General features: G+C 49.9%; 1 long non-coding RNA gene across 1 annotated transcript; it reads right to left on the reverse strand.

Moving 5' to 3' along the window:
• Positions 1 to 4,598: 4,598 nt before the first annotated feature.
• Positions 4,599 to 7,191, reverse strand: LOC127673892 (uncharacterized). Its single transcript, XR_007975249.1, has 3 exons — positions 6,977 to 7,191; positions 6,542 to 6,583; positions 4,599 to 5,789 (listed from the first exon to the last, which is right to left on the reverse strand). It is a non-coding gene; the product is annotated as an uncharacterized LOC127673892 (long non-coding RNA).
• Between the last annotated feature and the right edge of the window lie 7,870 nt (positions 7,192 to 15,061).

Below are 15,061 nucleotides of genomic sequence, written 5' to 3' on the forward strand. Positions count from 1 at the left end.
CAGCAGGACAGTGGATGCTGATGACAGCTGGGTCCCCATGTAGGCATCAGAAGGTGACAGGAGACAGGTCACAGGCTTGACGTTAGACATCTGGGGTGCGCTAGCCAGTGTTCTCTAGAAGAGCAGAACCAACAGAAGGGAAGTTATTAGCTCAGCTCACACAGTATGGCTGGGTAGTCCAGCAGTAGCTGTCTACACACTGGAGAGCCCGAAAACCCAGCAGCTCTTCAGTCCACAAGGCTAAGTGTTGCAACAGTACCACGCTGAATGCTGAAGACCTGGAAGATTCTAGAAAAGCTTCTAGTCTTTACGCCATCTTAGAAATGCAAAGAAGTTGGGTCCTAATGACAGCAAAGTATGGTACCAGCAACAGCTAACAGACTCGCTCACTGTCAGGGAGCAAGCACAGGCAAGCACACAGCCTTCTCTCCCTTGACTCTATTTGTGGGCCGCCACAGAAAGGTGCCACCCACTCTGGGGTGTGTCTTCCTCCCTCTGTGGGTCCTTCCTGGAAATGCCCTCACAGATCCGCCCAGAGATGTATCTCTGTGTCTCTCCTTCTCCCTCTCCTGCTCCTTCTCTCTCTTAAAAAAGTTTTATGTTCTTTTAAATTTTAACTTTTTATTTTTAATTGTGTGTTTAGGTTTGTGCACATGAGTGCATTGCTCTCAGAGGCCAGAAGAGGGCGCTGGATCCTCCACAACCAGAGCTATAGGAGGCCAGGAGCCACCTGAAGTGGATGCTGGGAACCTAACCTAGGTCCTCCTCTGCAAGAGCAGTTTTTTACTTAAATGACATCTCTCTAGTCCACAGAGGTGTGTCTCTTAGATGATTCTAGATCCGACTAAGTTGACAGTTGAGATTAATCATGGCATGAAGTCATGATAAGAGGTTTTCACAATACCTAACAGCAACTTCTACCATGGCATATCTACTGTTTACTCGACAGGAAGCTCTGGAGGGGGGTGGTCCTAAAGTCTCTCACTGTGTTATTCTGGACCCGGGTTGGTCCTCAAACTTCCATGTTACATCCTCAGCCCGTTGACCTTGTCTGTGTCACCTCGAGCATCTAAGAGGGTTGCCTGTGACAACCTTATTTGCTTACTTAAATATTTGTGTCTACAGGCCGGAAAGAGCAGTGAACTTGGGACAGGGCATTTGCCCTGAAGTACGTCCCTTCCCCACCTTATCAGAAAGAAGCCATTTCTTATAAGCTCTCCCCCTCCCATGTTCTCTTGCGTCTCTTTGGCCAGATTGGGTCACATGATCCTCCGTACCAAGCACTCACTACCTGGAAGAAACAACCAAGACGGATGGTAATTCATCCCCTTGTGCCAGCCAGGTTGCCACAAAGATGAGGTGACACTTGAAGGTGGGCTGGAGGTTAGTAGGCAGCTGCCGGGATCACAAAGGGTGTTTAATTTAGCCATAATCCATCTATATTGAGCTGACTGTTTGAATTCTCATGCTCAGCATCTGAAAAAGCAGAATGAGCATACATCACGGAATTGTTTTATTGGGAAACAAAGTTGTGTACTACACAGGAAGTGTCCTATCTTGTTGGTACTGTGTGGATCCTTCACAAGGTCAAGCCAATAACATGCCAGCATGGAATACGCCAGGGGCCGGGGCTCATGGACCCCGCCCCCCCATCCCCCGTCCCCCCATCCCTCGCCCCACTAGCTGAGGAGCTGTTGACAACTGACTGACTCCTGAATCAGAGAGGGTCAATTTTATTTAAGGCTGTGACCCCTGGTAGGTTGGGCACACTCCAATGGATGGTTCCCCACACAGTAGAAATTGAACTCAGTGGATTAAAAAAAAAAAAAAAGAATGAGAAAGAGAATTCAGAATTGGGAGGGACAAGAGTAAGAGTACATCTGAAAGAAGTGGGAAACCAGGAGTGGCTACAATCAAAATATGTTGTATGCATGTCCGAAATTCTCCAACAACAAAATCGTTGTATTTAAACATTAAAACAGACTGAAGTGAGAACAGGAAAAAAAATAGTGTAAAATGGAAACGACCCCCCAAATTTGTGGATCCTTCCCTCTAATCTAAGAACAGAATACATCCAGGCTGACTGCGGATCTCAGGAGCGTCCTAAGAGCTGGGAGGGCAGAGCTGGTGTGGTGTGCATGCTCGTGTGTGTGTGTGTGTGTGTGTGTGTGTGTGTGTGTGTGTAGGGCAGGGATCGCCAGTGTGTGTCTGCCTCCCTTTCTCACCACCTTATTTTCAAGTCGGGGTTTTTCACTGAACCTGGAGCTAGCTCACCGTCAGCTAGCCGGGCTGGCCAGAAAGCCCTTGACAAGAAGCTGTCCGACAGCTTCATGTCTTTGCCTGTCTAAAGTGGGGATTACAGCCACCCATTGCCACCCCTATCATTTTATGTGGGTGCTGGGGGTCTGAACTCAGTCCTCATTCTTGTGTGGTTTGCCCTTGACTGACTGAGCCATCTATCTCCCCAGTTCAAGGATGCTCGACTGTGCCGTGATAGACCGCGTCTCCCAGCAGCACTTACCCTTCACCCACTACTTCAGATGACACTGGCAAGGACAGCCCCGCCGAGCCATCTATCCCCAGTTTCCAGTCTCAATAAACTCTCTCTCCACGACAAGACGTTGCCAAAGTCAACATGCTTGGCTGCAGCGATGGCGCGCGACACCTGCTGCTCTGACAGGGCTCTGCGCTGTTCTGTACATATTGGTTTTGGACAGTGACTGCTGCAATTCCATCTTCTGATTTCTTCTGGGGGCAAATGTAGCATCTGGCAACGTGGCCTCTGACTGTGAGGGGTCTCCAGACAAGCATTAGAACTGGCCACATGCTGGAGCGGGCTTTGGGAGAAGAGGAGGGCATCTGCTTGGGCGGGCGCTACTCCCGCAGACAGGTGGCAGCTCCGCACTCCTGCTGGCCTGTCTGATGGCACCTCAAGCTTGCGAACATCTTCAGAGAAAGAGAGAGCCCTGTGATCTGCTGTTCTCTCTATAGTGATCCATCAGCTCAGCTCTACAGTAGATCCAGCCTTGGTCCAGCAGCCAGACAGTAGGTCTTCATCAGGGGCCAGGAATATCTCAGAAGCCGAGGGTACGTCAGATCTCTCTGCTGTTGCCTGTGCCCTTCTCGGAGTCAACTTCTTAGGCACGTGATGGTGTCAGAAAGCCCGTAATTCGCCTCTCCTCTGCAGCTACCCTGACCAGTTTTTGAACTAGAGGGTCCTGGAGCAGCTCTGGGATCAGGATGAGAGCCAATGTCACTTCAATGCTCCATCTCTGCCAAACAAAGCCTGTAATAGAATTCCGGTACACGTCCAGAGATGTGGGCAAAGTTCTGGTAAACGGGGCCCCTCGGTGTTTTCGTTCTGGGTAGCAGAATGCATTGTGCCTAGTTTGGGCAGAGAGGGAATTGCGGTGTTAGATGGTACAGAGACTCGTGGAGCTGCTGGGGGAACAGGTCAAGGGCAGCCTCCCGGGATCAGCGCCAAAGAGCACGCGGGACACTGGGTTTTCCACCAACACTGGGTTTTACAGCACTGCACCTGTAAAGTCAGTGTGTGGCAAGCTCGCGTTTTTTCGGTGAGGACAAAGCCAAAAAAACGAGTGGAGAGAGAGAAGAGTGGAGAAAGATTTACTGCTACCCAGTGCAGAGAGGGAGAGAGCAGGAGCATTTCCACGGCGCTGCCCGCCACTGTGAAGGACACACGGGGCTTTAATGGAGGAAGCTACTCAGATTCCCAAAGGAAAGCACTTTAAGGGAAAGTGCTCCTGGGCATGCTCAGTAAGGGATCCCTCTACCGAGCATGCTCCGTTTAAGAAGCCTTTCTGTACTCAGTGGGAGCCTTGGTGATTTTCACCTTTTATCCCAGCATTTGCAAGGCAGAAGCGGGAGGATCTCTGTGAATCTAAGGCTAACCTGGTCTGTATAGCGAGTTCCAGGCCACCATGACACTCTATCTTAGAGGGAGAGGGGAGAGGGGAAAGAGGGGGGAGAGGGAGAGAGAGAGACAGACACAGAGACACAGAGAGAACAAGAACAAACGGAGAGAGAACGGAGGGAGGACAGAGAACGGGAAGAGAGACAGAGCATAAAAATATGAAGAATGTAAGAGACAGAGGGTGTCAAGTTTGGAGGGGGTGGGAGTGGAAAGAATGGATCTGGGAGGACTCAGCAAGAAGTGGGGTGGATATGATAAAAATATGTTGTATGCATGTAAGAAACTGTCAAAGAATTAGTAATTTTTTTAAAAAAAAATTTCACCTTTGTGACCTGCTTAGTTCGAGGCCGTAGAGCGCGTGTTTGAGAGGTTAAAAGGGAAGCAGGGCATGCTGGGATACATCATAAGGACGGCGACAAGAACAACTCTGAGCATGCTCAGTTTTCATTACAGCATTTTAGTTGGGGGGAAAAAACGGGAGGACGGTTTGAAGTTGCATTAACATAGGCGTTTGCCTTCCCAGGTGCTTGCGTCAGTAGGCAACACGTCCATTAAGATGCTACGCAGGAAAGGGTACACAGGATGCCCCACAAGGTCTACACAGGGTGAGGACTTGACTCCTCCCATTCTATGGCCCAAGCCCCTCCCATCAGCCGAAGCCAGGTCTTTTTTTTTTAAGATATTTATTTATTTATCATATGTAAGTACACTGTAGCTGTCTTCAGACACCAGAAGAGGACGTCAGATCTCTTTACGGATGGTTGTGAGCCACCATGTGGGTGCTGGGATTTGAACTCATGACCTTTGGAAGAGCAGTCGGTGCTCTTAACCCGCTGAGCCATCTCTCCAGCCCCGAAGCCAGGTTTGATTGTCTCCACCCTTGCCAGCGAAAGGAAACCCTGGGCACAGTGGTTCCTGTGGCAACCACTCATATGGTAGGGATGTCAAAGTCCCCCAGGATGGCAGGGCGCTTTAAGACTGGGTGACAGGTTTCTGGGCAGTGAAGTCTGTGCATGGGGTTCCGTACGGTACAGGTCCTGCTTAGCAGGCTCTTGTGGCTCCCGCTGGCCTCTGCTTTGAGCCCTGCTAAGGCATTAATGGTGTCATTTCTCCAGCAGGCTATTAGGCCAATGGCTGACTACTGCCCATGGGAAAAAATAATAATAAAAGTGATTATTGTGATCGTTTGCATCATGCCAAGACAAACCAAGCACAGTAAATCCTTAATGTTTAAATATTCACAGTAACCCTGTGAGGCACGTTTATCCCTGATGGGGGAGAGCTTTGGTTTCAGAAAGGCTATGTCGGTCCTACAGCTGGAAGGAAGAAGACAGAGCTAAGAGGAGGCAGAGAAGGAAGAGCCAGGATTGTACAGACAGCCTAGCTGCAGAACCCACAGCCTTCTCTAGTTTGTCACACTACTGTCGCTTTGTAATGCATTCTTGTAACCTACAGCCGTCTCCCGGATACAAAGTAAACATCGCATTAATGATGAGACCTATGTGATACAACTAGGTTTATAGAGAAGCAATGATCTTCTGAAGGGTTGAGCTGTTTCCTATTAGAAGCCTTTTCTGAGATCCGGGCTCCTTAAACTGTCTAAGAAGGAATTCCTCCTGTCTGAAAATCACACCATGGAAGACAGAAGCCCTTTGACAGCCAATAAGGCCAAAGCAGCCACCGAGGCTGTGTGCACGTTGGTTAGGTCCTAGGCAGGGTGTGCGGGTTCTCTGTGGTGTTTGAGATTTGCTCCTGGATGGGGGCTCGGAGCAGGAAGTGCTGCTGCTCCTGCTGCTGCTGCTGCTGCTGCTGCTGCTGCTGCTGCACCTGCATTCACTGGTCACTCTGCTTCTTGCTGTAGGGAAAGAATATGCAATAGCATCTAAGCAGAACAAACATCAAACATTCAAAATAGAGCAGAGAGACTCAGGAGGGCAAGAAGTACAGGACCCAGAGGAGGAGCTAAATTCAGAATGCAGGGATGCAAGCCAGGCGGGCGGGCTGTTGAGGGACCAGGAGGGTGCCGCGTGTCCATGTGGGGGTGGGGACCCCTGGCCTCCCTAGCCTGGCAATGGTGCCTTTCTAGGCCAGAAGTCTTGTTTTCTGTTTTCCCAGGCCCCTCCCTCCTGCCCTCATTTCTCTTGCCCTTCTCCGAGTTTATTTTTAGCTGTCTCCTCTCTGAAGCTGGGGGACCACGAAGAGGCCCCACCCCTGTCCTCCTTCGGCTCACCTTGCCTCCCTGCACACAAGGCTGACCTCGACCTTCCCTGGCTGTCTCTCTCCCACCTCTGGCTGCCAGGTTGCTGTGGAGAGACCCCAGCGCCTGGAAGCAGCCGGAGTCAGAGTTCTCTCCCTCAGAGCTCAGGGACTGCTCCGACCTCCCTAATTACCCCGGGCTCGGTTCTAATCAGCTTTTCCATTATCGCCCCGGAGCCCTCCCAGAATCACATTAATTGCCTATAACTACAGTTGGCTGGCTCCTTTATTTATTTATTTTTGAAAACAGAAGATCCAAATGGTTTAACCCTATTTTTATTTTAAGGCGTTGGGAGTTTTGTAAATTTCAGAGATGTTAAAGAGAAAAATGTCTGGATACGACGTACTCACCCACGTCCATGTAGACGCGTGCTATATGCCAGCAGCACAGACCTTTTGGGGAGAAAGTGGGAAAAGAAGGGACATGATGTGAGGGTTGGTACGGATGCAGAATGGGCATCATTCCTCCCGCAACCAAGACCACCAACATCCTCACCAGCAGTCACAACCATCGCCACCACACCCTTACTACTAATACCAACACACCATTCCACCCATCACCATTACCACCACAACCAATAATAATACATCATTATCAACATCACCACCAACACCTCCATCATCATCATCACCACCCACACCATCCTGAACAATAATATCGTCGGCATCAAAAATACGGTCACCACTGCCCCCATGACCACCCACACTCTCCTCATCCTAACAGTACCATCACCGTAGGTGTCACTACCACCACCAACACCAGGAACACCGTAAATATCACCATACCATCCCTACCCAAGCCTTCCCAGCTGATAGCACAGCATCACCACCACACCACCATCATCTTCCTGTTCTGTCGTCCACACCAATAGTAGATTAGTTGCTTTTACAGCTGCTGGGACTAATATGGAACTTGGACGGCTTAAAGGGAGGAAGCTCACAGTTTTGGAGTGGCCGCTTATGGCCGCTTAGCCCCATGGTCACAGGAACACGTGACAGGCTGCTCGCATCCCAGGGAACTGATCACTCAGTGGCAGACAGGAAGTACAAAGGGGAAGACAAGACAGGGCCAGAGAATAAATAGTCTCAAGAACTTGGCCTAGTAATCTGCTTCCTCCAGCTAAGGCCTACCCATAGAGTCTCTAGAAACGCCCCTAGATAACTCCACTAGCTGGGAACCTTTACTTCAACACATGAGCATCTGTGGAACATTTACTATTAAAATTCTATCAATCACCATCACCCAGCAACAGTACCCAGCACAGCCATATGTAGACTACGTGCCAACACCGTCGTGACCCAAACCTCATCAGCACCACTTCCCCCTCCCACTGCTATCACCACTGTCAGCATCACCACTAATACCTTTGCCTTCTGCACCAACTCCATGCCCACCACCACCGTCACCAGCTTACCACCGTCCATCCCAGTCCTGCTGCCTTCACCTCCCCTCCCCCGACCATCATTTCTTGTCCATCTCAGCTTCATTTCTGTGCTTTACGTCTTTCTTTTTTAAGCTGCTGCTTTCTCTCTCTCTTCATATTACTTAGTATGAGATAGTGGGATTCAGTGTTACTTTGCTCGGTGACAAAATATCCTTGGGAATAAAAGCCATACGCTATAAGGACTCTCCAATCTGCGCGCGTGCACACACACATGCACATGCATAGACACACACATGAATAGACACACACATGCATACACACATGCACACACAGAGGCACACATACATGCACACACACATGCACACACAGAGATACACATACATACACACACACATGCACACACACAGAGACACACATACATGCATACACATGCACACACACAGAGATACACATACATGCACACACACATGCAGAGACACACATACATGCACACACACATGCACACACACAGAGACACACATACATGCACATGCACACACACACACAGACACACATACATGCACACACACATGCACACACACACACATGCACACACACGCGCGCGCGCGCACACACACACACACATGCACACACACACACATGCACACACCATTGTTTTCTTTTTTTTTTTAAAGATTTATTTCTTTATTATAGTTAAGTACACTGTAGCTGTCTCCAGACACACCAGAAGAGGGCATCAGATTTCATTACAGATGGTTGTGGGCCACCATGTGGTTGCTGGGATTTGAACTCAGGACCTTTGGAAGAGCAGTCGGTGCTCTTAACCGCTGAGCCATCTCTCCAGCCCACACCATTGTTTTCTAAGATAGAAACGTGATGTGAAATGTCTCCAAGGCCACTCCTGTATGTGTCTATCCACCCAGAAGCACACGTTCCCTTACCTCATGGTGAGGAGCGCGTGGTGAGGCCTGGTTTATACCAGAGGTAAGTGGGTCTCAGACTTTGCTGTGTGGGTGTTATGAAGAGAAATTACTGGACTGACCCCAGGGCTCTGAGTCAGTAGGGCTGCAAGGGATAGTGCGCACTTCTACTGGTTCATGGTATGGCTCTGGATGGGCCTTGGGAGTCAGGGCAGTATCTGGAGCCCACACGCACATTCCAGTAGACACCCTCAGAGCCACTCACACAGAATGGGTCAAACCCTTTCCACATAAAATCCTCTGTCAGAGCAGTGGGAGGCATGGTCAGATACAGAGGACACACCTGCAACGTCTTGATAGTGATAGCCGAGTGGAGCCCAAGGTGTGAGGCCATCTTGTCTTGGGGGAAAGAAAGGGGGTCCCCAGTAGGTGGCGCTGTTTGGGAAGGAGGTGCAGCTTCCTTGAAGGAAGTTACCTCAGTGGGGGCGGGCTTATAATAATAAACTTAAAATAGAAATATAGGACCATGCAAAAATCATTTCGCTAAATGAGAAAAGAAGTATCAACATAGAACTGGCCTAGATGTCACTTTTGAAGAAAAAATGCAGAAGCTGTAAGGTAAAATCACTCAATACCAGGCTGAAGCATTTCCACAACAGTTGTAGACTATGGAGGTCAGACCTCAAACAAGCGGACTGAGGCAGAACAGTGACCCTGAAGACAGACCAAATTAGGGAACCTCACAAGTCAGGGAAGGAAGTTGTGTGAAGCTAACGTTTATGGTTTTAAACACAAAAATATGAGTTAACAGGAACCTGTTCCAAGATCTCTCTCTCTCTCTCTCTCTCTCTCTCTCTCTCTCTCTCTCTCTCTCTCTCTCAGGAGAGACCTGCTTCTACTGGAACGATAAGAAAGGTATGTAGAGAACAAGACCCCGCCCTGCCAAATCTCCAACTTAGGAAATAGAGTTTGAGAGGTTTTCTGCTCCTGGAACATGGCAGAAGGCAGAAAAACAAAAACCCAAAAAAATAAAAAACAAAAAACAAAAAAAAACAAAAAGGAAAGAAAAAAAGAAAAGAAAAACAAGCTGTTTCTAATGTGATTCAAGGTGGGCCAGGATCCATCTCAAGCTGGCAGACAAACTTGACAGAGTTGCCCATGTAATGAAGGATTCAAGAGTAAAGGAATCATGTGTCCTTCCTTCAACATTTTCAGAGAGAGGCTGAGGCCAGCCCGGGCATGGCGTGAAGACCCTTTCAGAGGGCAGCAGACCCTGAGAGGCCAGTGAATGGCGCTGTGAATGTAAAGGCTGGACTCTCGTGGAGGCCCCCTCCCCCACCCAAGATGTTGGAGATGCCAGACATCTTCCCAGACATCTTCCACAGAGAACTGCATAGATGGCATGGAACCTGGCCAAGAGAGATGTGTGCTGTGCGTGGACAGCAAAACTGTGGGGATGAAGGCTCTGAAGCTCTTTGAAGCCCCCAGACACTGGATATTGAGCTACAAGATTTGGTGTTTGCCCCTCTGGGTTTTGGTCTTGCTTTGGTCCGGTATTTCCTGGCTATTTCCCTATTCTTCACTCCTAGAATGAAAGTTCATGCCGTTATGTCAGAAGTGTGTGACTTGCTTTTTGACACCACAGGGGCTATAGTTAAGAGCCTGCCTTGAGCCTCGGGAGGGACGATAGACTGGATTTTAGAACCGTATCGAGACTGTGAAAGACGATGACAACTTTTGGAGTTAAAAACATTTTGCATCATGGTTTAGCCACAAGATTATGGGGTCAGGGAGCAGAGTGTGGTGGCTTAAATGAGAAATGTTCCCCTGGGGCTCAAGTGTTTGGACACCTGGTGCCCGGGTGATGGGTCCATTTGGGGGAGTGGTGCAACTGACCTTACTGGAGGAAGTGATATCACCAGGGGCGGGGCTTTGAGAGTTTATAGCCCCACCCCTTTCCAGTTCTCTCTCTCCTTCATGTTTGATGTCTCTGTCGCACTGCCAGTCTGTGCCATGCCTCCCTCCCACCAGGATGGGCTCTTATCCCCCTAGAAACACAGGCCTATAATGAGCTCCTTTTCTCTAAGTTGTTTGGGGTCGTGATATTTTTATCACAGCACTGGAAATATAATGGGGTCTGTCTAGTCCAGGCTGCCTCCAAACTCAAGATTCTGGAGCGGCAGAACTACAGCCATACACCATTTCTCATCAGCCTTTTCTGACAACCTGCACTTGTTCTCCACTTCCAACCTCCCCTCCCCCCCCATCTCATGTAGACAAAGCTGAGGATGACCTGGAACTCCTACCTCTCCTGTATCTACCTCCTGAGTATCGCCATTCCAGGCTATGTCACCATGCCCAGTTTTGTACTATGCCTAGAGACTGAGCCCCAAGGCCTTGTGTGTGGTTGGCAATCACTCTAACTGGGCATCATGCTGCCCCTGTGAACATTTCCTGGAGCAGACGGGCCCTGAGCCTTGCACAATGTGTGAATAGTTAGAGACATGTCCTCGGGACTGAGGTTCTCAGATTCTGCAGTAGAAAGACCCTCCACAGTCGTCTTTGAGCCTCTCAGATAGAGGAAGCATTAGAGTTTTAAGGCACCTTGTCTTTGCAGGGGGTTATAAGTGACTCAAATTGGCAGCAGATCCAGGACCTCCTGGCATGGCCCAGCCTGCTCACAGCGTGAGGGAATCCGAGTTGTATAGCCTTCCTTCCTCAGAACCTGCTCTGCTGGTCCTGCAGCTTGGGGAAAGGTACCTGACGGCAGAGCCCAGCCTTCAAGTGGGCGAGCGGCTCTTTTCCCAGAGTATTGTGAGAACTGCAGGTAATGCGTGTGAAAGTGCCCCAGGCAGACGCAGATGTTATTCTTTGTAATTTACTAAGGAAGAAACTGAGGCACTGTGACCAGGCATGGACCCAGTCTGGACTCCTACCTGTGAAAGAAGACGTTTGCAAAAGGAAACAGCCAAGGCTCCTTTGTGCTCTGAAAGTGCCTTCTGAGGTAAGGAAGGTTTGTTGGCAGTGCCGAGCAGAGCACCTCAGAAGAAAAGACTCCTGGGGTGAAGCACATCTTCCTCCGGCACCCCAGGAACTGGCCTGAGTCCATGCACAATAAAGGGGATGAAAGATGGAGCCAGTGACGTCACCCACACACTGCCTGGCAGACCTGCCTTGCAACCTTTCCCTGCCTTCATCACTGACTCTTTACATCCTGGGCCAAGGGACAAGGCCTCCAGGTTCTGGGTCAAGGCCATTGTTACTTGGCAGTGCGGAATTAGATCAAGGTTTAGGGCCTCTTGGGCCCAAAGGGAGTGTCTAGGACCACCTGGAATAATATTTGTCAGTCTGAGACTGTCAACATTTGGAGTGGCCAATTCTCTTTTGGGGAGAGGTTTGAGGAGTGGGTTCTGTCCTACCCCACCAGGAGCCATAGCATTCCCCAGTGGTGACAACTAAAATGTCTCCAGCCAGGAGTCACCAAATGTTGTCTGGGGGAGGCAGCCACACTCCCACCCCGCTCACTGGCAGCCTGAGGGAAAAGGAGGTGTGGGGTTCTCTGTGTGTCAATACAGAGTTATTTTACATCTTTTCAGATTTAAACTCACACCAGAAAGAGACACCCTGGACCTGCAGGGATAGGAATGGGATTTTCCTCTAAAAAACAACAAACAAACAAATAAACAAACAAACAAAACGCTGCGCTAGGGACAAGCCCTCAACTCGGCTGACTGGGGGGGGTAACAGGTGCCCAGGGAGCTTCCAGACACGCGCAGGGACAGTCCCCTGCCATCGAACCCACTCCCTACGCCCTTTCAGAGTGTGCAGCTCTTTTTTTAATTGCATTATTGTGTGTGCGTGTGATTGTGTGTTTATGTTTCTGCATATGCACCCACATGCCACATCTCAAGTGAGCAGGTCAGAGAACTTGCGAGATTCTGTTCCAGGGGTTCCGTGTGGATTCCAGGGATCGAACCCAGTGACGATCAGGCTTGGCGGCAAGCACCTTTTGCCATATAAGCTACTCCATCAGAGCTCATTTCGGGGCTCCCAAGTGTCCCTTCGGTGCCCTTTGATGGAAAAGCCAATTACAGTGTCCAGGGAAGGGGAACACCCCCTACTTTGGAAAGAGCAGACATCCACACAGGGTTCACGGAAGGAGCAGAGCACGGCCAGAGCCCCTGGCCTCCCGGACTGGGACAGCAACCCTTGCCGATCTTCACATGGTGGTGTCCTGGCCGAAGCCCCACGTACTGTTCCGTAGCAGCCGCCGCCGGCCCGCAGCTCTGCCGCCCTCTGCTGGCAGAAAGCCTGAATGACACTTGGCGCTTGCCACTGTATCAGGAAGTCCGCGCTGTGCCATTGAAAATCCAGGGAGAAACCTGGGCACAACGTAAAAGGGGGGCACACCTGAGAGGGATAGGCGTTGCTTACTCGGAATGTCCCCGTGGGGTCTCCGAGGAGCGCGACTGGGTGACTGCCTGTCCCGGGGCCTCAATGGGTCTATGAGGAACCTGCTCAACAAACCCAGCCGGTGTGCCAAGCAAGCACCCTGCGTTGGTGTCGGGGAGCAGGGAAGCTCTTCGGCGGTGGCTTCGCTAAAGTGCTACAAACCGAGAGGCTTAGAGATCGTGCTGTTTTCAGAAATGAATTAGTTCTAGTGGCTGCAAATCCAAAGTCAAGGTGTTCTTAGCGCACTTTGAAGGCTCCAGGGAGGTTCACTAGAAGACCCTTCACCGCAGGCGTCTTTATGTCTGTCTCCAGGCAGCATTGTCCCCGGGGCGAATCTGTGCTTCTCAGTTTGTCAGTACAGTAGTTGTTGCAATAATCAAATATAACTTCACCAGAATTTGATTATATCTAAAATGCCCCTGTTTTCTAAAATAGGTTACAAGAAGGAGGGGTGGGAATTTACAACGACTTTCAAAGTCTCACCTCAAATATAGCAGATACGCCCAGCATGCACACGGGAGGGGGACTGTGGGTGGACAATCACCGGAGGGTCTCCACGACCAGGAAGCCTGAGTGACCCATGGGCAGGCAGTACTTGAGGTGGGGACCCAGCAAGGAGAATGCAGGCGCTTCTATTTCCCTGTGGTAGGGGTTTAGAACGTGGAGTTTAATTAGATCTCTAGGCAGCTGTAGGCAAAGATATTATTTAAATTCACAAAATTAACAAAAAGATGGTCATTTTTTTTCTAGCTTTCTAGTTTCATTTCTGTTGCTGTGATAAAATATCACCACCGAAAGTGGCACAGTTCAGGAAGGACATATTTGGCTTTCAGTTACAGGTTAAAGACTACCATGGAGGGAACTTAATGCCGGCACTCAGGAAGCTAGCCACTCTATCCACAGTATAGAGCAGAGATACATGGATGGATCCTGGCCTGTTGGTGCGTTTAGCTAACTCCCTCTGCTCTTAAACAGTCCAAGAGGCCCAGCCCATGTGTCTGTTAGGTCTCAGGCAGTGCCTACACCCAGATAAAAAAGAACCAACTGGCTTGTGAACTTGGGCTGCTAGCTCCCAAGCCCTCCCCACTTTCCCTTGCATTCTCGATTCCTGGACCACAGAGATGGCCCTCCCCAGCTAAGCAGCTGCAGGAGAGATTACATCATCCCTTATCCTGAACAAAAGGCTGGAATGCTAGGTCTCAGGCTGTGCAAATATCCAGAAATGAGCTCAGACTGGATATATGGACTGCTCGAGACTTAACAGAGCTGTTCACAATGGGCTCTGTCTTCCTTCGTCAATAAGCAGTCTAGACCATCCTCCACAGACATGTCCACAGCTAAGACTGTGGCTATTGTTTTGCAAATCCATTTTCCAGGCTGTCATTAAGAGAGAGAGAGAGAGAGAGAGAGAGAGAGAGAGAGAGAGAGAGAGAGAGAGAGAGTCATTTATCACGTTGTGACATATGCCTGCTAATCTCAGTAACTGAGACGCCGAGGTAGGAAGCTCTATTTAAACTGTGACCCACAGTTAGAACTTGGTGCCTCTCTAGGTAGCAGGTGTTTCATTCCTGTGGCTTAAAGGAAGAAAATCAGATCCACTCAGAGGAGCCCAGGTAAGCACGGTTTGAAGGAGCCCGAGATGAGAGAGAGTATCCTCATGGTAGGTGTCTTAGGGCTTCCATTGCTGTGACCAGACACCATGACCAAGGCAAGTCTTATAAAGGACGACATTTCGTTGGAACTGCCTTACTGGTTCAGAGATTCAATCCATTATCATCGTGGCAGGAATCGTGACGGCATCCAGGCAGGCGTGGTGCAGGAGGAGCTGAGAGTTCTACGTTTTGTTCTGAAGGCAGACAGGAGAAGACTGGCTTCCAGGCAGCTAGGAAGACGCTCTCTCAAAGCCCCCCCCCCCCTACAGTGGCACACTTCCTCCAGCAAGGCCACACCTCCCCGCAGCACCACTCCCTGGGCCAAGCATATTCAAACCACCACAATAGATAACTAAGGTCCTGGCGGAGGAATGAACAAACCATCAAGTTCCAGAGAGAGTAGAGATGGGAACACGGGCGACCTGGCCAGGATCAGGGACCAGTTGGATTCAGAGAAGGACT

The sequence above is a fragment of the Apodemus sylvaticus genome, chromosome 23 (assembly GCF_947179515.1).
Source record: "Apodemus sylvaticus chromosome 23, mApoSyl1.1, whole genome shotgun sequence".
Taxonomy (NCBI): domain Eukaryota; kingdom Metazoa; phylum Chordata; class Mammalia; order Rodentia; family Muridae; genus Apodemus; species Apodemus sylvaticus.